Raw genomic sequence first — 13,645 nt, forward strand, 5'->3', positions numbered from 1 at the left:
GTAGGTACAGAGTCAGGCCCACGAACATTCTATCAAATATTTTCCCCCAAAAGGATGGTACCAATTTATATTCCCAGCAAGAGTGTTTGCAGAAGCCTGTGCACTACTGCAGCTAGAGACAGGTGTTGCCTGTCCTTTGCATCTACAAAATGTCTTGCTCTTGCAAGTTGTTTCTTGAATTAATCGTGAAGTTGAGTTTGTGTTGCCGTTAGTGGATGCCATTGGTTCTCCGAGGTCACCTCAGATTCCTGTTTGGCCATTTTCCAAGCACTTCACTCCCCACCCACCCCAGGTGTTTTCATACTTCACGCCAGCTCTTAAAAGGGTGCCAGAATCCACTTGCCCACACATATGTGGAGAGCTTGAAATGCCAGGAGTGTCCATCCTCCAGCATGGCCCTCAGCCATGGACTAGCAACTGGGGCCTCTAACCTCCCCTCCAGATTTCCAAGGGATCATGCAGAGCCGGCCTGTGCTGCGACTCCAGTGCACTCTTGCTTTTTCTCTCTCCCCTTTTTTTCCTGCTTCTTGTACTCTCACCAGTTTCTCTACAAAAACACTTCTGTAACAAGCCCTTTTTCTAATTCTTTTTTAAGTAAATCACTTCTACATAATTCCCTGAATCAGGGCTTGCTTCTAGGAACCAGACCTGATATTCAGGCTATAAAACAAACTCACAAATCAGTAAGAAAAACAGCCCAAAAGAAATATGAGCCAACAATAGAAATATATAGAAGATGAAACTGGGTAGCAATTGATTTGTGACATCATTACTAATCAAAAATTTAGATATTAAAGACATACCATTTTACTTCTTGCAAACCAAAATTTAAAAGACTGGCAAGCTGGTACATTGGGGCACTCTTGCAATCCCAGCAACTTGGGAGGCTGAGGCAGAAGGATCAAGAGTTCAAAGCCAGCCTCAGCAACTTATGAGACTCTGCCTCAATAAAATAAAATAAAATAAATAAAGTGGGCTAGGGATATGGCTCAGTGGTTAAGTGCCTGTTATGGTTTGGATGTGCTGTCCCCCAAAGGCTCATGTATAAGAAAATACAAGAAGGTTCAAAGAAGAAATGATTGGGTTAGGAGAGCCTTAACCTAATCAGTGAATTACCTGATGGGATTAACAGAGTGGTGATTGGAGTGGTAGCTGGGGCTGGAGGAGGTGGGTCATCGGGGGTGGCTTTGGAGTATATATTTGTATCAGGCCAGTGGAGTCTCTCTGCTTCTGGATGAGTCGTGTGGGCTGCTTCCCTCCCACAGAATGGAGCCTGCTGTCTATGAATTGGAGCCTCTGAAACCGTGAGCTCCAAAATAACCTTTTCCTCCTCTAAAATTGTTTTGGTTGCGTCTTTTAGTCACAGCAGTGAAAAACTTGACTAAAACAGTGCCCTTGGGTTCAATCCTCCAGGACCAAAAAGAGGGAGTTCATGTACTGTGGGTGGTGGTGTTGCATGTGGAGGCAGCCTCTGCCTCCATGAGGCTGTGACTTGGTCCATTTTGTTGACTACTGTATCCCAAGCCCCTGGGCCACGTAGTGTGTGCCCAGCACACACTGTATGCCCAGCAAATGTTTGTGGAATGAATTAATTTTTTGGCACACCAAAGAAGCAAGTAGTTTCAGAGAGGACACACAGGACAGGGAGAAAGAAACTTCCCAGAAAGTGAGTTGATTAAACAAGTCTATTACCAATTAGTGAATTGGTAGGCATTCCCGCTGATCACATTCAGCTACTTTATCCATCAGTCTAGTTGATCAAGTAAATCTGTGATGGGCATTGAATCCATACCAGTTCAGAGCTGGCAGCTTTGCACCTGAAAGATTTCCACACTTTTTTCCCTCTCTGTCTTCCTTCTGGCTTTCTTCCCTTCCTACCTCCTTTACAATTCTTTTTGGATTACAATATATGAAAAACTCACATGTTGGTATTTTGTATTAAACATATGACTAGTAGGTTTTAGCTTTTTTCTCTTTTGGGGCACTGGATTTTTTAAAAGCTATAATTAAATAGTGTGGACATCAAAGCTCCTGGATATGTCATTTGCTTGATTTTCACTGGGAGCACATTTAAGGTGTCTTGTAGGTGCTAGGTTACAATGGGAGACTCTGACGTCTTTCTTCCTTGCTTCCCAGAATAAACACATGTGTCCTATAACACGATGAATATGGAGTCAAGAGCTGACACGTAATGTCAGGAAGACCTTTGTGGATGGGTTTCTGATTACTGGAGTGAGATGGGTTTATAAAGTCTGCCCCTAAACTGGGATGGCTTTGTTCCAGGGACACCCCAGAGAGTATGGTCCTCACTCAGACCCACCAAACTCAACAGGTACTCACTGGAAGGAGTGGCTACATGAAGGAGTGGGACCCAGGGCATTATAAAAGTATAGGGCATCTTCCTCAACTTCACTAAGAATGATGAGGGTGGGACGACCGGAATGTCAGCCCACATGTGGGACTCTCGAGTGTGGGGCCCTGAAACCTGCTGGTGAAGCCAGCCCTGAACATGGCTTCCTGTTAGGGTGCTTAGTGGTCTTGCAAATCAAGGGATTTTTGAGTGCTAATTTATTCATGAAAATAAGTAAGAGGCTGATGTAAAGGACTTCATTTATATAAAAATATTATTGTAAGTATTAGTTTGGGGAATTGTTAACATTTTCTCTTAAAATAACTTTTCACTGAACTTTCCAGTAGTTGGAGAGACGTAGCTGGGTCTGCAGGTATATGTGTATTTCTACACATATCGAAATATATATTACTAAATATATTCATATATATATTACTGCATATGTTTATACATGTTCATATAATACTAATATATATGTATATATACATGTTCTTATATATAGATATATATATTCCTATGTTCTTATACATATTCACATTATTTATGTATATTCATTTATACTCATTTATACATATTCATTTAAATATATATCCATATATACACACATATTCATATATATTCAAATAAATATATTCACATATATTCATGTATACATACATATATTCATATATATGCAAATACATATTTATACAAATACATATCTATACACATATTCATATATTCACATATATATGCAAATATATATTTATACACATATTCATATATTCACAGATTTATACTCATATTCACATGCAAATTCAAATAACATTCATCTGCACAATCATTTGCATAGCCATATGCATATCATTTGCATACACATCTGCATGTTCATCTGTATATTCATCTGCATAGTCATGTATTCATGTACAAAATAATTTATTATATACCCATATACAGTCACATATGTATTGGTAAATACACATATATTGATACACATCTCTTCTTTAGTTTTATACATTGTGGGTTGATCTGGAATGTTATCAAATGGGAACTCTTCAGATGGAGGGTACAGTGACTATCTCCCTGATCAGGTGGAGGATATAGGGTCTACTCTGCTCACCAGATACCTGGAATGCGGATATGGCTATACATACCTTACCAGATGCAGGGTATAAGGATGTGAACCCACCACATGGAGGACACAAGGACCCACTCTCCCCTCGGGCACCTACTCCCTCTCAAGAGGGAGGATGTGAAGACCTACTCCCATAATAGATTGAAGGGCAAGGTGAGACATTCCCCATATTGAGTGGAAGGCACCAAGATCTGCTTATTCAAGATATGTTTATACATATGTTCATCATACATGTCTTCTCCAGTTTAGAACTGTGGGGGTTGAACTGAAATATGAGATGGGAACTCAACAGATCTAGGATATAGTGATTAACTCCTCTTCCTGCTTGGCTCATCTTTTTGAGATGCCTTCATCTGTTATTCAGAATCCCAGGACTCCATGCTCACTCACATTTCTACACATTTATACTCATGAATGAAGCCAATGATGTGGATGATTCAGAAAGGATTTGTCCTGTTTCCAGAAGGTTCATACTTGCTCTTTGAGGCCACTAGCCTGGGAACCATTGTTTTCTCTGGTCAGGATGAGGATACATGTTTCTAACTCACCAGGTGGAGGACATGGGGACCTATCCCCTCAAAGGATAAGGACATAGGGAGCTACTCAGGTGATGGGGATCATCTCCTCTCACAGCATAGAGGGTGTGAAGATCCCACGACCTCTTGTGGCGCAGGGGTCTGTGATCCACTACCACCTGAGCAGAAGGTACTGGGATGTAATTCATTTTATATATATATGTGTTGAGAGCCACAGCCAAGTAGGGATGGCGCCTGGCATTTTGCCAGAAGGAGTGGTTGGGAGGTGACGCCAGCGAGCCATTGGGATGATGGTGATTAAGTTAAGCTGTGTATAATTATTGGGATGGTGACTGATTGCTGTAACTGGATGATGCTGGATTGGGGCAAGCTGTGTATTCAGTTGTGTATGTGGACCTCTGCTGTCTGGCAGTGGGGCGGCTCCTGCTGCCTTGGGTGCCCGCTACTTTTGAGTTCTCACGGAGTTCCCGTTGGTTCTTGTGGAGTTTCGGTGGAGTTCGGGTGGAGTTCCCGTTGGGTTCGGGCAATAAAGTAGTTCCTGTTTGAACCTACAAGTGGCTCGTGACCTCCCGGTTATTTTGTGCCCAGCCAGACTGCGGCATATATGTATATATATAAAATCTTCACAGATGCATTCATACATATAGTCACACACTCATTCATATTCAATTATATTCACATACATATTCATGTTCATATTCTTATATATATCTATATGTATGCACATTCATTTTCATGTACATATTCCTGCACTTATTCATATGCATACATGTGATATTGATATACACATTCATATGCAAATGATCATACTCATTCATATACATGTTTATATTCATGAACATCAACAGGATATGGTCATATTAATACACATTTATATTCATGTACATGTACACATTAGTATCTACACAATATTCAAGTACATATTCATACTTATATATACAATTATATTCACATCCATATATTCATATTAATGTTGATGCTCACATTCATATTTATATTTTATGTACACATGCATATTTACATGCATATTAATACATTTGTATTCATAATAAACATTTATATTTATAGACATTCAGATATACATGTTCATATTCACATACACATTCATACACATAGTCATAAACAAATTCACATATAAATATCTTCACCAGTTCATACCTTGATGGTAGAACTGGAAAAATCTGGAGTGGGAATGAAGGACTGTACAGAGAGTAACTCCCTTAATCAGGTGGAGTGTATATGGCTCTAATCCCTTACCAGATATAGGGCAAGGGAAATTGTACTCCTAAATGTGTGAAGGAAATGATACCTACCACCCAAGGGGAATTACTTCACTCATTCTAAGAGGCATGGAAATTTGTTCCCTATCGAGGGGAGGGCACAGTGTTCCATTCCCTGTAGTTAGTAGAAGGCACTGGAAAGTATTTCATCTATGAATTCATCTACAGATGATTCATGTCCCTCCTCAGTTACTAGTGCAGGTAAATCCAACAAGAATGTACATCTCCTCCTGATGCCTGTAGCAGGCGAGTCCATCACACTGGTACATCTCTTCAAGTTACTCTTCAGTGACTTCACTATTCAGGTACATCTTCTCCTTATGTTTCCCTGAGCCCACCCCACAGGTACATCTCTTCCTCATGTCCCCTCAGGTGACTCATCACAGAGTCCATCTTCTTTGCATGTCCCCTCAGGTGACTCTGTCACAGAGGTACATCTCCTCCTCATGATTCTGCAGGTGACTCCATCAGAGAGGTATATTTCTTCCTCATGTTTCTTGCATATGTGTCCACCACAAAGGTACCTCTCCTGCTCATGCCCACAGCAGGTGAGCCAGACGCACAGGTATTCCTCCTCCCCATGCCCCCTGCAGGGAGTCCATCACTCACAGACATCTCCTTCTCATGTTCCCCTGCAGGTGAGTCTACCACAGAGGTACATATCTTTTTCAAGTTCCCATGCAGTGAGCCAACCACACAGGTATATCTCATCCCTTTGCCCCTGCAGATGAGTCAACCCCATGGGTACATCTCCTTTTTATGCCCCCCTGCAGTGAGTCCACCACACAGGTACACCTTCTCCTCATGTCCCCTGCAGGTGAGTCACACTCATATACCTCTTCATCATACTCCCTGTAGATGAGTCCACTTGTAAGGGTTCTGGCTGTGGAAATGTACAACACAGTGAATTTCCTCTGGTGAGCAAACTCTCGAGGAATAACAGTCATTTTGTTTTCCACAGTTGGAATATTCTGCAGTTTCTCCCAGGGACTAGTAAGATAACTAATACATGTGCAATGCCTAGCTGCTATAGTAATGCCCTCCATGAGGAGGCTCTGTGCTAGAGTCTTATCAGCCTCGATCTTGATCTCAGACACTCATCTCCTGGGAATAAAGGAAATCTCTTTAGACAACCACAATGTCTCACTGCACATGAGCCTGTCCACTCAACAGTAACTTTATACAATGAACTTTCTTGAGAGCTACACTTGGCAACTTAGTATGCAACCCAGGAATAAGCTGCATGATGTTGCTAACTCTGTAACCTGCCTGGTGACATAATGAACAGCATGTACTACTGATGCCAGTGACCTGTGTGACCTGCTGATATCAATAAGGCTGGCAGGTGAGTGGACAGCTTTGCTTTGCCTCTGCACTTTGTTCTGTTTCCTTTTGCTTTCTTTGCAACTGGTGCCCAAAACATGGGGCAAAGGAGAGTCCTGTCCCCACACTATTTCATAGCCTCTTGGTCCACAAGGAGTCTAGGGCCCAGTGAGCCCAAACAGGGACAATCCTGGATGTTTTGACAGCTTACTGCCTGGAGCAGCCTTTGACACATCCCCACTGGTAAGCTATGGCAAATTCCCTATCTGATGCCCAACATCATCATCATTGGGCTGAACTTTCCAATTTACTTTGCAAGGCTAGACATACTGTATTAATACTGAACTCACTGCTTTTCTGGCAGAGATAGACTCTCATTGTTCCCAGTACCCAGAAAGTGGTTGGGCAGATATAGGTAAGAAGCTTCCTGAGGACCACAAGCTCCTGTGCTTGTGCAGCAAGCTTGGTTTCTTTGTCGTGATGTAGTGTGTAAGCTTTGTGTTTCTCAGCCGAAGCACACTTCTCTCCTGCACCCAACACACTGCCCACTGTTACAATCCAGGAGCCTCTCAGATGTTCAGCCTCTTTAAATTATCCACAGCTGACAGAAGCTATCACCCTGCCCCTACTTAGATCCCATTTACCTGAAAGTATACAGCAAGTACAGGAGTAAGGAAAATCTCATAATTTAGCTGTTTGTCCTATTAGGCTGAATCCCGCTTGCCAAATAGAACATAAACAATCACCTTTTACTGTATTTAAAGAATTACAACCTACTCACCCAGGACAAAAGGAGGGGGAATCCATTTTTCCAGGCCCCTCAAACTCCCAGGACACAAAAGTTTTCAGTTCAAACAAAACATCCTTGCAGAAATCCTTTCATGCCACTAGAGGGAGATCTAACTTAAATTTGATTACTACTGCAGATGCCCAAATGCAACGACATGGAGAAATATATAAAATTATTACTCACATTCAGGAATCTTTACCCAATACTTTTGGATTAATTTTGTCTCATTCTCATAATGCTAAAGAGGAAAAATTTTTTATTCTGGTAGTAATTAATTCTGATTACACCAATACAATATATGTCCAAATGTCATCCCATATGCCCTTAAGCCTCTCCAAAGGATCCTCTATTGGTCAATTGATTGTGATTTCCTATATTTCAGCTCAACAACCTTTAAATGAAAGAGAAAATGCAAGACTTGGCTCTACTGTTATTGGAGCATGTTTACCAGTTACTGAAGGTAGACAGACCTAAATTAATTGTTTAAATGAGCAGTCAATTACAGGGTTGTTAGACACCAATGCTAATGTCATAGTAATACCTCTTATGGTTTGGCCTTATGTATGGCCTCTTCAAAAGGTCATCCCGGTCTGGAGTAAAGGAGGCAAAAATGAGCGAGCGTCCAAAAGCTCCTTGTGGCTACCATGCTCTGCCCCTTCCAATCCACAACAAATCATTGCTCATGTTTAGCCATATGTGGAAACTATTGCAAAGTTTACAAGACTTAAAACAAAAACAAAAAAGGAAAAAAAAAAACTCTCCAAAAAGAATGCAAACTGCACCACCATGCTTTAAGAGAATAATCGTATAAAAGAAAAAAATGGTTATAGCAGTTTTCCTTACTTCTTTCCTTCTGCTGGATCTCTAGCTCTCCTAGCCTTATATTTAAAATGTAAATTATAGGGCCTACAAGATTTACTAGGCTTATGAAAAACTAGTTAAGGCAAAAGAAGAAAAAGTGCCCCTTTTAAATCCAAACTGCTTAACTGGTTATCTTATCTGTTTTCAGCTGGCTTTCTTAACCAGTTCCTCCATAATGTTACAGCACAGAAAGACAAAAATGAAAAGATTCCAAATGTATAAGCTTTCTTTAAATTTTTTTTAAAAGAATTTCACAGGCTTCCAACTGACTCTTATCTAAGCTAAAAGTACACTCTGACGAGATGAAAAAGTTACAACCATGTATGTTTTTAAATATTCTACGTAAGTTAATGTATTTTTCTGATCAGTTTTGTTTTATCTAACTATAAAGGTTTTTACATTCTGTCTTTGTCCAAAGGCCAATTTCTCTTGAGTTAACTCTAAAATATGTTCAAAAATTTCTTTTATAAATCCTTAGGAAGATATAAGAATGATAATATTGGGAATAAATTTGATAACCATCAAGGACCAATAGCCACCTCCTATCTGAAACCTTTAATTTCATTGTTCATCATGGCTGTTGGATTTCGAACCTGGTGTTTCCAATTACACAGGCCTGTCATATCTATATATCATATACTTGGTATTAAATTGGCATTTAAAGAAATGGGCACTCATCAATTAAAATATAAATAAGTAAAGTATATGGACCCAAATAATTCAATTAAAGTCAAGTGATTAAATAAATATATAGATATCTTTAAAATTCTAACTCACAAATTTTTCTAGGTGGCCAAGCAATAAAATCTTAATTTCTAAAAAAGATATAAAATGTATATAATATCTGTTGCTTCTAAGATTTTTATTCAACAATAAAGAAATAATTAATGCTATTAATTACACTTTTCTGATATTTTTAGTTTTTACAATTAGAATAAATAAATTTAACATAAGTAGGATTAATCTTCATAAATATGGTTTATTAAATAAATTAAAAATTACAGCTGATGCTCTCTCCTTTTTTTCCAGTTGATAAAGAATCAATAGGGGGCTGGGGATGTGGCTCAAGCGGTATTGCGCTCGCCTGGCGTGTGTGCGGCCCGGGTTCGATCCTCAGCACCACATACAAACAAAGATGTTGTGTCCGCCGAGAACTAAGAAAAAATAAATAAATATTTTAAAAAATTCTCTCTCTCTCTCTGTCCCCCTCTCTCTCACTCTCTCTTTAAAAAAAAAAAAGAATCAATAGGACCTAATCTTCACCCTTTATCTGACTCCTTCTCTAAAACAAGCTCTACAAAACATTAACAAAAATTTTCTCAACAGTAATGGTGGATTGACTTCCTGTATCTAATATGTTATTATCATTGGTAATTTTTGCTGAAAAACCTTATGCTTTTACAGCAGTAATTGCTATTTATAACTAATGATTAAATATATTAAAATTGTTATATTCTCCTCATTTTTCAGGCTGTAATATTTTGCCTTTTGCTGATAGATATGCTCAATTAATTGCTTATGGTCTTACTAAAATTTTATCCTTCACAGGCACAGACATTCATGTTATATACTTAACTTGTGGAAAAATGTTACAACTCCAATACTTACAGTTCTCCTACTATCAAGCTATATTAACATGTTTTTTAGCATCAATTGCTTTTCACAACGTGATGGCCAATTCCCTTTGTTATGTCAGGTTACACATCCTCCTCTTCCTTGATGTCTACCATTCCTCTTGTAGATGAGTTACCAAAGTATACAGATGAAGGTAAACAAAGAGGGAAAATATCTGTTTTTATTAATGGTAAATGGAATGACTATCATACCCTGCCTCAAATTTCTCCATAGAAAGCTGAATTAACCAGCATTATCCTGGCACTGAGATTATTTCCTTCTACTTTAAACATTATTACAGATTTTCAACATATAACGAAACTTGTTCCTCATATTTCTATAGCTGTGTTATCCCCTCATTTGGATTCCAATTTACTCTTTCCTTTTTTAACCCTTCAAACTCTGTTATAGCATGCTACAACCCCTATTTCCCTTGTTCATATATGCAGCTCATATCCTCTGATGAAGGATAACGTGACACAGACAAAGCTCTGAGATCCCTTTATCCTTTATTTTCAGATGCTGTAGAATCTCATGGATTTTCTCATTAAGACACTCACTCACTAGTGAACATGCTTTCCATTTCTTCTCAACAGGCTCATGTCATTGTCAATAATTCTGTGCACTGTACACCCTTCCAGGCCCTTATGTGGGAATCTATCAATCACGAAGCCTACATTCTAATGCACTTTGACAAATTAATGTCACCCATTTCTTTCCTTTTCATCCTTACTCCCTTCTTCATGTTTCCATTGACACTCATTCATAGTCCAGGCAAGTTCTGCAAGCAGTTCAGTGATGGCTCCTTTTGGAAAAATTGTACCACCAATGACACTATCAGCATAAATACCCCAACACTCCCACAAGTCGCTGCACCAATAGATAGTTCACAATGCATACAAGTGATACATAGTCCAGGCAAGTTCTGCAAGCAGTTCAGTGATGGCTATTGCAGAAGCTGTAGATTGGTTTTATCTTTGTCTTCACCGGCACTGGAATGAAGATAGGAATTCTGGCAATAATGACTAAAGAAAAAATTATATAACATTCCAGAAGGCACTAAAAGAAAACAATTTTCTTAAAAATTTACATTATCTTGAACAGAATTAATAAATATAATGAAAAGGAAAGGTGAAAATAAACAAACAGATCTGTTAACCTCCTTTTTTGTTCACATATTAAAAAAATCCTCCACAGCTGTTTACCCAATTTAAATTCAACCATTTAAATCACGTGAATAAAAAAAATATTTGGATCCATTTTTTCATGAGCGCTCATCATATATGATATATGGACATACGTACATACAAACATACAACATAAAACACAAGTGTGCACACAACACATAACATAATAGTAAAGGCCTTATAACATTTTACAGGTGAAATCTCCATTGCAATGTTTAAAAACTCTATAGTCAAAAAATAGAACTGATCAGCAAAACATTAACCTAGGTCTGTATGAGCTCAAAAAACAAAATAGAACTTCATGATGTGGGAAAGGATAATAATAAAATAGATATTGAAAAAAGCATCCTGGTTGTGTCGCAGATGTAAGAATAGCCAAACTGGAGTTTTGGATATCAGTTGTTATGGATTTGAGCCAAATCATCTTCTTTTTGGTCTGTAGAAATCGTTTTAGTTAATCTTTCTGGAATCCAAATCAGCTGCTATTCTCCTTGTGGAAACACATAAACAGACCCCTGACTCCAGACAATCACTGGGTCAGGACTTTAGTTAATCTCTCTGGAATTCAAATCGGCTGCTGTTCTCCCTGTGGAAACACACAAACAGACCCCCGACTCCAGATAATTACTGGGTCAGGACCTTTCCATTGTCCTGTTAGAATATCCTTCCAAAGTACCTTGGGCTTATGTAAATTTTTTGGACACATATGCCTTTCTGCAGCACTAAGCTCTGATGAATCCAAATTTAAAAAGTTTAGAGTAAAAAGTGTTATTTTAAGTTTATCTTTGGGGAATATATACCCCTTCCCAATTCTTTCTTTTTGCTTTAATAAGTACATTTTAATAGTTTGATGAGCTCTTTCAACTATGCCTTGTCCCTGTGGATTGTATGGGATTCCTGTTATATGAGTAATGCCAAATGATGAGCAAAATTGTTTAAAAGAGGTAGAAGTATAACCAGGGGCATTATCTGTTTTTAACTGTTTTGGAACGCCCCAGTGGCAAAATTTTGTAAGCAATGAGCTATAATATCTTTAGTTTTTTTCTCCCTCATGAAGGGAGCCCATCAAAAATCCAGAAGAAGTATCAACTGTAACATGCAAATATTTTAATTTTCCAAATTCTGGCAAGTGTGTCACATCCATCTGCCAAATATGGTTAGGTATCAGTCCTCTAGGATTGACTCCAAGATTAACTTGTGGTAAAAAGGTCACACAATTTTGACATTGTTTTATTATTTGTCTAGCTTGTTCCTTAGTTATTTTAAAATGCTTTTGTAAAGTATTAGCATTGACATGGAACTTTTTATGAAAATTTATAGCTTCTTCTAGTGTAGAGAAAATATGTATATCATGTGTAGTTTTATCTGCTAAATCATTGCCCAAACTAAGGGCTCCAGGCAATCCTGTATGTGCCCTGATATGTCCTATAAAGAATGGATCTTTTCTATCCCAGATTAGACTTTGTATAGTGGAAAGCAAAGAGAAAACAGTAGAGGAAGGGGAAATCCTACCAGCATCTTCAAGGGATACTATAGCATTAACTATATACTGACTATCAGAAAATAAATTAAATGCAGAATCTTTAAACATCACAAAAGCTTGTAATACTGCATTAAGCTCTACATTTTGAGCTGATTGTTTGGGTACAAAAATGTAAAAGTTTGATCAGGTGTAACTATTGCTGCTGTACCATTATTTGACCCATCAGTGAATATATTTGGAGCATTCATGATAGGTGTTTTTCTTGTCATTTTTGGAAAAATTATAGGATGCAATGACCAAAAAGACAATAAAGGATTAGGTGGTAAGTGGTTATCAAATGAAACATTAGATTTGCACATGATTATTGCCCAAGTATTTAACTCATTAGCTAACTCATCAATTTGATTCATAGTATATGGAGTAATAATTTTATTGGGAGAAATTCCAAACACTCCCTTTGATGCTTTTATTCCTTTGAGTATTAATTGTCCTATAGCCTCAGGATACCTAGTAAGAATAGTGTTAGGAGAATAAGATAAATGTATCCATAATAATGGACCTTCTTGCCAAATTACTCCTGTAGGAATATTTTTGTTGGTAGTACAATAAATAATAAAGACAAACTTATATCAATTCTATCCAAATGCATATTTTCCATATATGTTTCAATGATTTTTAATGTCTTTCTTGCTTCAGGCGTTAACATTTGGGGTAAATTTGGATCTGATGGACCTTTTAGGATATCAAATAAAGGTCCCAACTCTCCTGTTGTTATGCCTAGATAAGGCCTTATCCAATTTATGTCTCCTAGTAACTTTTGAAAGTCATTAAGTGATTTGAGTTGATCTACTCGTATTTGAATTTTTGGTGGACGGACCATGGTTGAGGATAATAGAACTCCTAAATAATTAATTGGAAAATTTAATTGTACTTTATCTATTGCTATCTCTAGATTATAATTTTTAATAAGTTAGTAAGTGTGGCATAACATTCTAGCAATGTGTTTTTATCTTTATGTGCTAATAATACATCATCCATATAGTGAAATATTTGTAGTTCAGGATTTTTATTTCTAAGTGGCTGGATTGCTTTGTTAACATAAATTTG

Source organism: Spermophilus citellus (assembly GCF_964194105.1).
Source record: "Spermophilus citellus genome assembly, chromosome: 7".
Classification (NCBI taxonomy): domain Eukaryota; kingdom Metazoa; phylum Chordata; class Mammalia; order Rodentia; family Sciuridae; genus Spermophilus; species Spermophilus citellus.